Genomic DNA, 15,836 nt, shown 5'->3' with positions numbered 1-15,836 from the left:
TGCTGTCTAGTTTTGGCAAGAACACTGGGATGGTACTGCATATACAATATTCCTTTTAAGAGTTCAAGAACCTTCACAAAAGACTTTAATTAACAAAATTAACTTTAATTAACAAAAACACTACATAAGTAGCTATAGTGTGTCCTCTAAGGCAAGCTTAGTAGTCTGTTCAAATCATTTGCAGTTAACAGGTTGAGTAGATGCTTTCCTGTAACCCAAATTTATAGCATAGCTTGTCATAAAAAGCTCCTCTACAAGGAGAGATCAGCACCAGAAGGGTGGGTTTCAAGAATCTTCAAAAATCACAGAAATGTTCACGTTGGAAGGCAGCTCTGGAGATTGGCAAGTCCAGCCACCCTGCTCAAAGCAGGGTCAACTTGAGCAGGCTGCTTAGGGCCATGTCTAGTCAGGTTTGAATATCTTAGTTTACCAAGCAGGTTGAGGCTTTGGGATAAGCTCAGTGACTCATAGTGTAAATACTGTTTTGAAACTTTGAAATGTTGACATGTCCTATAAAAGACTAGTTTCTGAAGGTTATAACCGACACTTTACATTTACATCTTAATTGGACTTCTACAGTACCAGTTACTGATGATATTTAGGATAACTGAGCAAATATTTTATCTTGAGTATAAAACACTAATTACATTTTTTTGGAGGGATGATTTATACCTAAATGGAGTGAGTCTGTATAGACAACATTCTGATGAAAATCTCTGTTCATGGATTTTTATTAAGCTCTATTTGGAGAAATAAATCTAAGCTTTCTAAAAAAAAACAGTCACAAATTGTGTATACACAATTTATTCCCTTTAAAATAGAAGAGCTTGACTTTTAACATCACAAAAGTGCTTTCTCTGTTGGAATCAAAAAAGATTTAAAAAGAGCCCTAGTTTGCCCTTCTCGCATGTATCTGTACACCACTCTGAACAATGGGAAAGGCTCACATCCTTCAAACAAATCTTTACTTGGACTGAAGTGGCCCTGAAAGATAGCAAGTTCCTAGTTCCAGTTGGTTCTGATGAGCAGCGTCTGATTTACAGAGAACCACTGGTAAGCCTCTGTGGATCAGTGCAGGTGCAAAACTGAAGTTACCATAAAAAGCTGGATGCATACCTTAACTTGAAATATGCTTTTATTTGCAGAGATGCAGCTAGGCTTTTTTTTTTTTTTTTTAAAGTAGAGACACAGATAAATCAAGACTGTTTAGTTTTGCCTTCCCCCACAGCACAGTGTATTCTGTATGCTTTGGTTGTATGCATGGTACAAACAAATTACATAACTAGAGCGTGCAAAACAGATCTGACGTATGCCACACGGATCTGATTTCACATTGCATAAATGCCTGACAAGTATAATAAATAAACCAGACCTCGTTAATTGCTTTTCTAAGTCTCCTAAAATCCATGGACTTATTCCTGAGTGAGTTTGGTTACCTATCCAGAAAGAAACAAATACCGGGCAGAACTTCCCACTAGCCATTTGCAACATCCCAAATTGCAAACAGATGTATGAGATCAAATTAAGAAGCCTATGAAGCTTGTAGTTTGTGGATTAAATAATCTTTGGAACACTTTCAGAAAAATCTTCAAGCACCATGCACAACCCAAAAATTCATCTGGCAGTATAAAAACATGAATTAACACTAAGAAGTTCTTTAAAAATACCTGGAAAGATTAAGTATTCAACCTTCAAAATGTGGCAAGTATCACTAAGAATCAGGGGCATTTAAAATTCTCCAATTAGAAATCCTGAGCTAGTAGTATACAGTACGTGCATGTACCTGCATACAAAATTTGTACTTGACACTACCATTTATTAGCAATATGCTTCACTATTCTGACAACTTGAAGTTTTGGGGGGCATGGACTCTCTCTCACTGTACACAGGAGAAGCCTCCACAAAAACTGGGTCTTGACCATAGAAAGGACATCTATCTGACGCTGCAATGTACACTAATTGTAGTAACACAGGATTTACATAGCTGATTCCATGCTCCTCATGAAGTTACCATTAGGTAGGATCACTTCTTCTATAAGAACAATGAAATAAGGTACAGAAATCTAATACCATCCTCCTAAAATTCATTAGAGCACCAATACCGTTTTATGATTCAAACATGACACCACTCAATGCCTTGGCATTATTCATATTATTTTCCAGACTAGCAATCACAGGAAGACTTTCCAGTCCACTCAGAGCGAGGATTTACAGCAGGCAGTGGAGAACATTTGGTTTAAAATGTGTTCTAAAACACTTCAGATGTGGTTGTCCAATACAATGGGTTTTTCTTCCTGTCTGTTTGCTGATGCTAGACATCACAGCACATTCCTGGTTTTCTCCCAGAATGCTTTCCTTCCAAATCACTAACAATCCTTGCAGTCTAGTAGTCAGAATTCCTGGGGTATTTCATTGGAAAAAGGTGTTCTGAATGTTTTTTCCCCCTCCCTAAGAGCAGGTTAAATAATCCAGCATACATAAATTTTCAGTTCAATATAGTTCTAGTTGTTGGCAGGTGTTTTTTTTTCCATGAAATATGTTCTTCATCTTCTTCAGGTGCTTTATCTAATTTGGCCAAAGTGAGTTTATTTCACCTCTCCAGACTTCACAATTCCAGCTTCTTCTTCTGCCCTAATAAGTTTTATTTTTTAACATATTTTTCTATCACTGAGTGACAGATAGGCTGAACACTCTTACTTAAATAAAAAATTTCAGCTGCAGGAGCTCTGGTATTTTGGGATTCCAGGAGCCAGATGGCCTCTTTTTCACTGATGTGTTTCTTTCTGTACTGAGAAAAAATATTTCCCTTTTCTTTTCCTCAGTCCTGAAAACGACTTCTTCATCTATTGGCTGTTTTGCAATAAGGGTCTTTAGTAGTATTTTACTCTCAAACAAGATCCTTTTAAGCTTTTTTTCATCTATAGGAACATTTGCCTGTTCCTCCTGCCTATAAGGGCATTTGGGTCTTCATGCTGCATTGGAATCAATCAGATTTACCTCACAGGAGTCAGTGGATCCACGCTACATTATACAGACTGAGGTGCTGGCCCCAGGCCTTAAATTTATGGTTACTTTGAGTAAAAGTCCTCTAAAATGATTCCCATAAAGCTTTCAGCACAGAAGAGATCTTCATTCCCCTCAGCCTCCCTCCTTCCCCCTTTTTTTTTTTTTTGGATTAGATGTCATCCTCCCTGAGAACAGCAATTCTAGTGAAATTTATGTCTTCTATCTCCTTAACCGCATTAATTGGCAGTAAGCAATACTGGATGTGTAAAGCATTCTTTGTCTCAGCAAATCAGGATCCCCCTAATTCTTCCCTCCTACAGACCCAGCATACCTCGAACTTTAACTCTTCCCATGGAGAAGGTTCACGTCCAGGGCTGAGAGAAGTGATGTAAACAGGAGGAGGTGAAAAGAACAATTTTGCAGTTCAAAGGCAAAATCCTGTATCTCTGCATGACTATCTCCATCTTGCACATTCCTCGTCTTTAACTATGATTTTAAAAAGGAAAAAAAGTAGAAAAAAAATGAGAGAGAGAAAAAAGCGTTCAAAAAAATCAAGTTGCCTCTGAGAAAAATTATTCTCAAAATTTTGTTGAAAATCCTGATCTGCTCCACTGTTATCTTCAACATTAATTTCCTGGATAAACTCCAGGAAATGATGACTACAGAAACATTCTGAAAACCTAGTTTTAAAAATTAGCACGGAAGCATAAAACAGGTCAGGTGGGAAGGGGCTTCAAGAGGGCTCTAGTCCAATCTCCTGCTCAAAGGAGGGTCAGCTATGGGGTAAGACTAGGTTGCTCAGGGCTTTATCCTGGAAGCTTTCAAGGCTGGAGACAACACAACCTTTCTGGGTAACTTGCTTTGTTGCTGGGCTGTCCTTCTGGGGAAAGAGGTTTCCCTTACAGCCAGGCTGAACCTCTCGTGTTCCAATTTATGCCCATTGCCTCTTGTCCTTGCACTATTCACTGCTGTGAAGAAGTTCTGTGCTCTTCATAACCACCTTCTAGGCAGCAGTGAGCTGCTGTTAGGTGCCTCCAAAGCCTTCTCATTTTCAGACAGAACAAGTCCCATTTTCTTAGCATTTCCTTACAGAAGTGCTCTAGCCCCAACCACCTTGGTGGCCCTCTTCTGAACTTCCTTCAGTTTATCAGCGTCCTGCCTGTTTGGTGGGCCCAAAATTGCACACTGTCCGGATGAAGTCTCCTGAGCAACAAGAGAAGAGCGCTGCAGGCTCGTGCCCAGCTTGCTGTTCGCCAAGCCCCCCAGGTGCTTGTCAGCAGAGCTGCTCCCCTGCCAGGCAGCCCCCAGCTCATTGGAGATGCTTCCTTCCCAGCTGCTGGACTTGCATTTGTCTTTGTTCTCTTGTATGCCCCTCTGTACTTCTGTTTTGGGAACTTAATGAGCCTGCATTCCAATGCCTCCTCCAGGCCACTGACAAAGAAGTTGAAAAGGACAGGTTCAAGGACAGACCCCTGCGATACACTTGGCACTGGCCTCTGAGTAAAGCATGTCCCATTAACTGCTGCCCTCTGAGGCCGACTCTCCAATTGTTCACCCACCCAGACTGTAACATCCCAACCTGCACACAGGGATACAGTGGGAGGAAGCTGGAAGCCTTGCTATTGTCTTCTAAGTACTGCAGTTAGCAATTACTGCATTTGGAAAAATATAGCAGAGAACTTTTTTTTTTTTGTTTCACATAACTTAGCAATTTTTTCTTTTCACTCCAGTATTTGCAATCCTACACTGCCTTTAATGGTATGGATAAACTGCAGGCCTAGTTGTGGTATCAGACCAGTTGGCATGACACCACTAACACAAAATCTCCTAAGATTTATGTCAATGTAAGTGATATCAATGTCAAGGTCTAACCTTTTCCCAGCTAGGTGACTCAGGGTGGCGATGGTCACCATTGCTTTTTTGCAGGCATTTTGGCAGGATGGTACAATCTTTCATTTATGGTGAAATTAAAACATTCTGATGAGACATGGGGTCGGGTGTATGAGTGTTTCTTTGAATAAAATGTTTGGAGCAATGCATTAGAATGCTTTTGATATGACGTGTGCAAATCAGAACAGATGACAGATCTGATTTCTGAGCAGTCCTAGGGCACTTGCCTTGTTTCAGTTTCTCTGTTTCCATATTGCTGTTGCAGTCAAACACAATTGTTACAATTAGCCCAGTATAGTAAAGCCATGTCAATGTCTTGCATAAATACAATGATCCCTACAGCAGTATGTAAAATGTCTCTTTTCACATCTCACAGCTTCTGTGTCAACTTCTGCAGTATTGTAATTAAGTCTAATTGAGTAGACTTACGGAGTTACACTAATGGTTATGTATAAGTACATGTCCCCCATAGCTATTTGTTCAAGGCATTCTTCATATCATTTAACTTGTTTCAATTATGCATATTATAATTTGCCTACTGATGTTTTTGCATGGTAATTTTAAAAAAGTACATGTGACCTACAGGATTTTCAATATTATTAACTTAAGATCTGAAGAGATTTGACATATGACTTAGTTTCTTTCCACTACTTTTTAACTCAACTGGTATTAAAATTACTCCCTGCATTTAAAAACGTATTTCAATTGTACTTCAATTATAACACAGTTGACACAAGATAATGAGAAAATAGATTAACTCTAAATAAACATTTTTCTATACTTGGTATAACTTATTTAGACAGTTTTGAAAATGAAAATCTTAGAACAGTCTTTATACAGAAGGAAATTCACTATTTTAGGCCTCAGTTAGAATAAAAAATATTAACATGTATTTCTTACCTTAGTCACAAAAACTGTATTTTGAAGACAAGATATATAACATTGCCTAAGTCTTTGTTCTTCAGGAACTCTGCTTGTACAAGGTAAAATTGCTAGATTCAAGAAATGTTAAGCTGTTTAGTTAAAACTTGAAGAGCTTGCCTGAATATATGCTTGTCTTCCTTTTTAATTCACTTTAAAAGGTAAGTTGTTTTGCACCAGAAAATTCAAGCAGCGCTTAGTTCCTACATGTAACAAGTCCTGAAAATACAACAACCAACACCCAAAATTATGTGCACACTCCATAAATAAATTATCAATCTTCAGATGTACCTCAGTGTTAAGAGTACGTCATTTCTTTGGGGCCTGGATTCGTCAAACCACCTAAACCAGTGAAAGCAACTCAGATAAACACGAGTGAATAGCACAGGATTTTAACAAACCTATGGCATGCCTGGAAGCAAGTAGAATGCCTATCACTGACCAACAGCTGTAACTGAGGGCTACAGAGCCCCAAAACACAATTCAACAGCTGGTTGTCTGAAGAGTTTCCAGACAGGAGGAGACAGAAGATGGCCTACAGACTGCTAACAGAACAACAGCAACGCGGGGAAATTCCCAAAGACAACAAAATGACGGAAGACTGTATCTGGGGTGAAAAACGCACAGAGAAGTGTGGCATATCTGAACTAACACCTGTGTGGAAGTCGAGTACCACAATAAACACTGCAGTTGACAGAGGTAAAGCAGGTCCGCACTCTGAGTACATCCATCCAGACCTCTTCCATCTGAGGACGCCCTTGCAAAAAGGCTGCAAGATTTTTAAATTAAAAAAAAAAAAAAAAAAAAAACTGATTTTGTCTGAATAAAAACTGGATTGTTTCCATTAAAACAGAGAAAGCTCAAAGCAACTAGAACAGACATGAAAATCAGAATTTATACAGAAATCATGTGTCTTTGCTTTCAATCAACTCAGTACCTTTCTGAGTAGCAGCAATCTCTGTCACCAGACCTTTTCAGACATGGAAGAGTTCTGGACAGCTTCTCAGTGCCTCTCCTGGCCATCCTGCAATCTTTGTGCAAGAGATGAAGGCTCCTGGCTCCCTGCTGCAACTCCCCTGCTGGCCTAACCTGGCTGTTCCTCAAGCTCATTCCCTCAACGATGCTCAGTGGCTCTCCTCTCCTCTGCCCCTGCAGATCTCACCTCACCCCATCTTCTTAGAGGAACATGTAGGTAAAACAACTAAAATCTGTCAAATCTGTTTTTTTGTTTCTTTCTTTCTTTCTTTTTTGATTAAAAGGTTGCTGCTGAGTTGAGTAATTTAACAGATTCATCCCCAAGGAGCAAAAAAACCCTTCAGATTCCAGAGGGAGCAGGGAAAGGGCTCATGGATTTCTGAAACCCACGCTTGCTCAACATGGCCTTGCTCTCTCAGGGCCTATGCTATCCACAGCACTGAGGTGGAGACTAAAGAGACGTGGGGTTACAGACACAGATGTTCTGATGCTCTCTCAATGAGAAGCCAAAGGCTCATTAAAAACTTTCAGCCTTAAATGCCTAGTATATACAGAGATGACTAACTTACATCAGGGAAAGAATCTAAACTGAATTGAAATTAAGAAGCAGATGCATGAAGAAATTGAAACAAGCTGGTATTAAAAATGAAATAAAAGGCAGTAGAGGAAAGGAAAAAAGAAGAGACTGCTAGTAAGAAAAAGGAGAAAACATAAACCTAGCACTTCCCAAATCACCACTTAAATACCAGTAGTCTATCAAGTACACACCTGTTCTCCCCACACCCCTGCTGAGCACATGAAAAAAACAATTTAAAGAAATGGTAGCAAATGTGAAAATTGCAGGCCTATTCATCACAGCTACTGGAAGGGAGCAAAACAAACCAATAAGCCTTTATTTCTGAACAAGCACATGACGACTGCACGTAACACGCACACACAACCCCGCATCTTCTGCTACTCGTGGCTGTGTACTGAGTTTCTTTCAAGCAATAAAAGCAAGAGTGTTATGATGCCATGATGCAAGAGGACCTACATTTACTATTCTCATTTTTATGGGTTCTTTTTATTATGTAAATACTATCTACATCAGATGCCTGAGCATATGGAAGGCAATGGCAGCAGGAACTATTATTGGGTCAGACCCTCCCAAATCACCTAACAAAACTGCTCCTCTCTGCCTAAGACACAAGTGCAAGCCAGACAACAGGAGGATAGATAGATGTTCCATTTGTCAACAACTGATAGAATGGCAAGTCTTAATTTTTATTTCTCTAACAACATGATAGGGGTTCCTCCTCTAGGGAGTCAATTCTCAGGAGATGCCAGATGTGTTGGCTTCATTATTGGACATTTATTACAGACCAAATGTTAATGCTGAATCTTTTAAAATATATTTAGGGCAGGATCCCAAGCAAGCAGCAAGTAGTAGTGGTTTCTAAGAGGTCATACAGTGAGAATCACACACAAAAGAATGTTCAAAACAGCAAAGTCACTGGTATAAAATCCCCCTTTTGTACAACTTAAACCTAAAACTGGGAGCCTGGTGCAAAAGCTCAAAATAAAGCAAAAGGACATTGACAGCAATGTTTTTAGCTTGAGACTTTCACACCTGCACCATTAGACTGTACCTTCTTGGAAAAGAAAACTTGGTCCTCAAGACAAAGAATCAATCAGCAGACCAAAATGTTTAAAAATGGAAGCACAAATGAACCATACGAAAATTAATTGCGAGTCTTGTTCTTCTGGGTATTCAGGTTGCAGGATTTAGATTTCACTGATAAACAGCTTGTATGTTCTCCAGACATACAAGGGAAAAACAGGTTTGTTATCTCATAGAACTCTGAAGCACTTCTTACAGAAAGAATGATGAAGAAACATCATTCTGCTAAACTTATTTGACAAATACTTGAGTGCACTACTCTGGATGACAGTTATGTAACTTCCCAAGGTTTATGTATGGCCAACGGTTTTCAAAGGATGCAAATCAGCTAGCTTTTCAGATTAATTCAATCCTATGTGTCAATCATCTACAAAATGATTTTATGCCTTAAGGGGAACAAACACTAAAAAACTTCCACCCCTGGTGTGTTCTACTTCATTTTGTTTTGTTTACTGCCTTTGCTATTGGTGCCTTACAGATGTTATTGTTCATTTTGGTATTTTTAAATCACTCTTTTTAAAAGCTGGCATGTGACTGCCCTGCAGTGAATAAGAGTAAGAAGCTGTCAGTTTGATAGGACTGCTTAGAGATTGCTCTTTCTCTGTGCTGTCATTGTATCTGAGATGCACAGAGCGACAAGAAAGCTACAGAAATAAACTCCTTAGCTATGGAACAACTCCCTCCATGCCACTGTTACTGTTGTTTTGTGTTGTGTTACTGGGAAGCTCCATTGTATTAGATGTTGTGCAAACCTGGAACAAAAGTTTGTCCCTGCTACTGAGCCCATACAGCATAAGTCATGAAATTCGCTTCACATCAAGGATCCTGGAAATGCACAGGAAATCACACAATCATAGAATATCTGAGTTGGAAGGGACCCACAAGGATCATTGAGTCCAACTCCTGGGTCCCCAAAGGACCACCCCAAAAAATAAAAATTTTAAAAAAGTTTAAAATACTGTAGACATTACTGCAGGAACTGGCCTCAGGAGGTCATCTCGGATATCTTTCTGCCAAAAGGTAGGATCAAGTCCACCTGAAGCAGTTCCTGATGATCTGTCCCACTGGCTCCAAGACACCAGCAGAAACTCCACAGCATTCCCAAAATCCCATGATCTATTCCAGCATTTAACTACTCCAACCGTTACTGAGTTTTCTTGTCTTCTAAGCACAGAACTCACCTGCCAAGCCTATTATTTTTTATCCCAACAGTAGTAGAGATGGAGTAAATTCACTTCCTCTTTGCAAGTGATCTCACAGGCAGCTGAAAAATAATTTCATGTCTGCCCTCAAATTTCTTCTTCTCTAGCTAAAGACCCATTCCTCAACTCTCTACTATGACCTGTGGTTCATGTTTTTGATGCCTTTAATCATTCTTGCTCCTGTCTTCTAGGATCGCTCCAAACTAGTTCACAGCTTTAAGATACATGCCCACAGCTGGACACGGTACTCCAAGGCCTTGGCAGTGTGAAGCAAAGCAGATGGACGCCTTATCTTGGTTTTGGGAAGCTTGCCTTTCCTCTTGACAGCATGACATTGTTGACTCACACTCAGTTTGTGAGCTATTACCATCTCCAGATTGTTGCAGTAAGGATTAATTGTGCAATCCATTATTCCTAAGTACTGAACCTTGCTTGCATGTATCCTATTATACTGCATCCCCTCTATTTCACCTGTTCTGCAAGTTCTCATTTTTTCTTATTACTGTTTCCAATCTTCCCATATGCTTCCTACTTCCAAGCCACACACTTGTGTAAGCAGCGATGAAGTTCATCCCTTTAGTGTTAGCATTCAAATCCTTCCTAAAAAGGTCTTTAATTCACATTTATCGGAACAAGTCTAGTTTCTATAAAGGGCATCACAGCACAGCCAGTAGGGCTCCATCCCTGCTTTCCCCGGCAGGCTGTGCTAATGGTACCTTTTCTGGAGCAGCAGCAGGGGCATTACTGAAGTCATCCTATCAAACATAACAGGAATGCTGCAGACAGTGATTTATAATGACTAACACTGTTGAGAAGAAATTTACAATACAAATTGGGGTAGAGACTTCAATGTCTTTAACGCAATAGCTTACAGTTCTGAAGAGAGATCTGAAGGGTGAGGTCTCAACAGAAACGCATTAAAAAACCAGCACCTTGTCTTTGGCAGGGAAGTTAGTGATAAACACGCCTGACTAGAGAATTTATAATTGCAACAAGTGCAAAAAGGTCCTCCAGACTGGGCTCTCTTGTTATTCAATTATTATATGGACTTCAGTATCTTTCTAAATGGATCTTTTTACTATGAGAAACCAGTTTAAATACCAGAAATACTAGCACATTTATTGCTGCTCTTTACGGTATAATAGTCACTTTGTGACTTAGGAAAATGAGTCTTACGAGAGTTCTACTGAGCTGGGAAGTTGAAAAGGTCAAGTTGCATTACTGTGAACTTATCCCTTTTATGCTTTGCTGTTCAAACACTGTGTTTGAGTAAGGACCTAGTCCTGTGTAAAAAACACACAGCTAAGAACACTAGATCATTCCTTTAGGATTAATTATTTTGATGGAAACCAATGAATGTATTTTAGAAATAGCTGCAGGCAAATGTTAATAGGAGATTAATCTTTCATGCCTTTGAGAACTTTTTAGACAAAATAAAGATACATTCAACTTCCCCCTGAGTTCCAAATGCGAACAAGATCTCCTAGTTTACATACTAACTTTTGTGATAAGTGAGACATCTATCAAAATGGATACAAGTTTTGCCCAGAGCAACAAGATAATACCTAATTGTTAAGCCATTTAACACCAGTAGCAAGAGTTTTAGTAACAAAGCTTATAATAATTGCCTCTTCAGGTGGGACATGAAAAGAACTGTCAGACCTGCTTCTCAGTCTTCTGTTTTGGCTCCTCTGAAGCTGATAAGAAAACTCTTCTGCAAGGAAAACAGAGCATTTTTGATTCCTTTATGGCGATGAGATGGTCCTGCTCTCATTAAATTCAGTAATGAAATACTTCATTTCAGTGGCTGGAGAAAGAGGCCACTTCTTACAGTGCTGACAACTTGTGCAGAGGGTGAAAAGCAGCAGCGGTAACTGGTAACCTCAACTCTGACAGCCCTGGTCTCTGACAACTTGTTGCTTCTCACCTGCTGAGATGCCAGGTACCCGTCAGCCCCCATGGGGCACTGCCCAGCCCAGGCGAGGGCTCCTCCTGCACTGCTTCCACCAGCTGGCCACCCCCTGGGAGGGCCCAGGCCTCGTCCTCTCTCCATTTAATTCAAGAGCAGACTTGTGTACCAGCACACTGTCTTCTCCAATTGAGAAAGAGTTCCCTAACTTGCAAAGAAGAAACACTTCCCTAACTTGCAAAGAATAGGTAAGGTGTAAAATACACATGGTTTGTAAACTACACATGCTGTGAAATGCATTTAATGAACAAAGAGTTCTTCTTTTTAGAGTACCAGGACACTGAAATCCCCTACTACCAGTTCTTGCACCATAACTTTAACAATAATGCCTTGGCATTTCATGAAATACCTGCAACTTCAGTGCATGTCACTCAGTGACTGAGTGTAAAGATGGTGATAAAGTTGTCGAGCAAAATGGCTGGCTTTGCATTATGACTGTCTTTTACATGTGTGCATGTGAGATTATCAACACCATACATTTTGAACAACAGCATTGCACCCTAAGGTTTGGCAGTCATACTTCTCATTACTCTTGTCTCTTTACAAGGTTCATCTCACTACAGAAAAATAAACATTTGTATTCACTCTCTCTCCAGAAATAAGATCACATAAACATCAAGATGATGCAGGTGTTTAAGATGCTGACATATCATGTCAAAGAAGGTTAAAAAGATTTATCCATCCGAAGTAATAAACAACTTCCTTGATTAGCACAGGCCTATAAATGCAACTCACATGTTACTGATTTTCAGTAGTTTCTGTTCTGTGATTAATTGTTTACATGGTGTTCAGTGCTAGGCACTAGATAACACATTATTCTTAGTGTTACGACAATATTCTCTGTTGACATCTTTTAGCTGTCTACACTTCTTGCAAGCAGACTTGGCAAACATTACTTGAATGTTTATAATGTTTGCTCACTCCTGAGTACAATGTTAAAAATTCAGTTGGTAGAGATTTTAAAACCCATTTTTGTAGCACACTCGCTAGTCCTCTTGCATTGCTCTACATTATTAATTTCAGATTAATTTTACCCTCTGGTCATACACAGTTAATGGAACTCCCTGTACAAATACCTGAAGCAAAATGCTGTATTCACAGTAGTTTCCAGGCACATTTATCTACATTGACAAAAATCAGAACATTATTATAATCTATGCATTATTCTGTAAAATACTGAAGTATCTTACCAGAAAAAGTCCAATATACATATTGTATTTCTGTGATACAGCTCCAGGCTCAGTGAGCCTTTTGTTTGTTTTTTTTTTTATCTACGTCAGGATTGTCTTGTCCATCTGAAGCACCGTAACAAGCCATGTACTTTTCTGCTATTTTCTAAATATTTTTCCAGGGTCCAATATCCAAATACAATAAAAGTAATGCCACATTCAAAGCAAAACTGTGTGTCTGTATTGACCTTTCTTATGCCTCGTGGTTCTTTTCCCTTATCTTACTCTGACTGCTTTTCATCAGAGAGTGGAGGAGAAACAGGCTGTCTGTGCAGCTATGTACACATTTAGTGGACAGACCACTGGCACACAAACCTGCTTTAGATAAAAGGTGATTATCCTTTCCTTCACATCAAAATAAGGCAGCCCAAGAAACTGTCTTGTTGTCATTTATGCTGTAATAACACAGTGAATGTACAGGGAACGACCGTTAAAGATTGGGGTCCATGTGAGTACCTGGTGTAAGCAGAAAGGAGATATACTTTCATAAACTACAGTCAAGGAATGGGCTTCTGTCTCTTTTTCATAAAGACTGACTATTTTTTTCAGGTTATCTATTTGACAGGAAAAGAGTATCAGCCATCTCCTAACATGCTACTTAGATCAATCAGGTACTCAGATGTAATGGCAAAGAAGGAGGAGAGCCAAACAGGCATGCCTGAGGGCTCTTAGTAATGGTTTATGCTAAAAAGAGACACAAAGGGAAAAATAAAAAAATAAAAAAAAAAAGCCAAGAGAGAAGTTATCCAGGACTCGCTCTCCACACTAACAAACAGGCCCAAGTCTTCAATGTGATAGCAGAATACCAGAGAAGTAAAGATATCAGCCAGTGATGGGTGACAGGAAAAAAGGCAGAGGACTGAAAATGTCAATAGCAACACAACATTTCTGGCTTCAGAGGCATGTAAAACACCAGAATGGTAATCATGGGGTCTATGTGGTCCCTGTGAAATGAAGAGCAAAACAACTCAGGTAATGCCGAATTCCAAAAAAAGGACACAGAAGGGATCTGTGAGTCACTATAGTGAAAGAGAAATGGTAAATCTCTGATATAGCCTTGTCTTTCCTCTGTCCTCCACATTAAGTATTCACTGAGCCCAGTTAGCCTCAGAATATCCTTGTGTATCTCCCAGGGACCCTCTTTCGAATGAGGAAGTGTTTCTACAAAACAAAAACATCTCAGTTACTATCTTACCATAAAGAACGTGGATGAAAGGCTAAAACTGAGTTGAAAAAAGAAATGTCACTTCATGAAAGTAGAATTGCTAGGCAAAGAGAAACAAAAACAGTGATGGGGACAATTCTGTTTTGGGGAAGGCACTGAAAATTCCATTGGTTGCAAAACATATAAGATAATTTCCCAAATTCTCTTTCTCAGTGAATGAGCAAAGTAGCTGCTCTATTTCTTCCTGACATTATAACTCAGGTAATAAATAATATGCTAACCTTCCCAATTTCTTAACATAAATAATATGAGAAAGATTCAACAATCAGAAAGCTCATTTATAGAAATCAACAGATTTAGTTCCTGCTCCGTTTTGTGTTCAGGACAAGGAGTCCTCCAGCTCACATGAAGCTTACATTCACAAAGTCAGGGAATAGCATAGAAAACGTGTAGGTCCTGTTCATATAAATCACAAGTTCTGAACTCTAACCTGTTGTTCTCAGCTGGGTAGATTAAATAAGAATTGTGTTACCTATAGAATCTACCGATTCTCTTCAAAGGTCTGATGTCCACATGATTTCTGAATTTCTGCTGCCACTTCCTGGGTATAATAGGAAAACTAGAGAACAGCTTGAAGAACAGAAGCACGAAGCATGTGCTAAGCATTTATATTTATGCAATATTTCAAGAAGTTGTTTTCCATCTTAAACCAGGATTAGCATTCAGGGCAAAGAAAGTGAGATGGACTTGGAAATCTCACCAGCTTTTTCTCTTGCTTTCTAACTGGCTAGAAGACTCTGTTAGGGAGTCTGAGACCACAGCCATATGGCCAGTAATGACAGTCTGTTCAGTGTCATCCCCTACGTTATTCTGAAACGTGCAGGTTTTCATAACAAATTATTATCTGAACATTGTCAGTTAAATAATATACGTGCTACATAAGCGGGAGAAGAATCAGCATCTTTTATATATTTTTTCCTCCCCTTTGGAATATTACATAGTTCAATATATAAATATAACTTCACAGTTACTATTCTTTTCTGACAGTGAAATATGAAAGGATATATTTTCCTCCATACGGATGCAGATTTCAAGGACAGTGAATTTCATGCTTTTCTTTGCCAGAAAATTGTTGTGATCTGAATACATTTTTAAAAAATTACCATGCTAGCAAGTGATTAAGAAAGAAAACATTATGTATTGGCAGCAACCAAATGAAAAGCAAATAATAAAGATGGTTAGAAAAGCAGCTCAAAGAACTCTAATCCCTTTCTAAATTAAATCATTTTAAAAAGTAAATGCCTATTACAAAAAATGGTGACATGTAGATTGTCCTGGCCTTTCTCCCCGACCCACAACATAATTCAATTTACTGCCTTGAAGTTACTCCTGACTTACCGAGGTGCAAACAAGATCAGAATGAGTCTCTGAGCATCTGCCTCAGGGTGAACTCTCAGCCGCTGAAAGATTAAGAACAGAAGTTGCTGCAATCCTGTACGTCCGCTGCAGCACAGTGCTGACTAAAGCAATCATGAACCCATCATAACTTACGAGATTGGACGGCTTATGGTTGCTTTGTGTTGTCAGTGTATCTCTACATACAACATAAAAAGATACACAGTAAAATCATACCAGTAGCAACCCAGGGCTTAAGTTAGAGCAAGTTTACTTGCAGTTTACACAATAAAATCTTCTAGGCTACAGTCATTCTTAGGCCACCTGCAAGCCACCTGGGAAGCTCTCATGATGAGCAGAACCTGAGTTACAACAAATCTCTCCTACCAGAGGCTGTACCACTGCCCCAGGTCTTCTTGAGGAC

At 39.3% G+C, this 15,836-nt stretch overlaps 1 non-coding gene across 45 annotated transcripts in view; it reads right to left on the bottom strand.

The window, feature by feature from the left end:
* LOC308197296 overlaps nucleotides 1-15,836 on the bottom strand; it is a 722,739-nt gene that overhangs the window by 580,832 nt on the left and 126,071 nt on the right. For 43 of the 45 annotated variants that reach the window (XR_013952725.1, XR_013952726.1, XR_013952751.1 and 40 more), the window contains one exon: nucleotides 15,416-15,477. The exons of 1 other annotated variant lie outside the window; for it this stretch is intronic. This is a non-coding gene — a transcript (uncharacterized protein). Of the gene's footprint in view, nucleotides 1-3,337; nucleotides 3,493-15,415; nucleotides 15,478-15,836 lie in introns of all 45 variants that reach the window. One more of the 45 variants, XR_013952744.1, reaches the window with a different exon arrangement.

This window comes from Anser brachyrhynchus, assembly GCF_964034855.1.
Source record: "Anser brachyrhynchus genome assembly, chromosome: 6".
Lineage (NCBI taxonomy): Eukaryota > Metazoa > Chordata > Aves > Anseriformes > Anatidae > Anser > Anser brachyrhynchus.
Note: the sequence above shows the minus strand (reverse complement) of the source record. Positions and strands in the feature narration are given on the sequence as shown.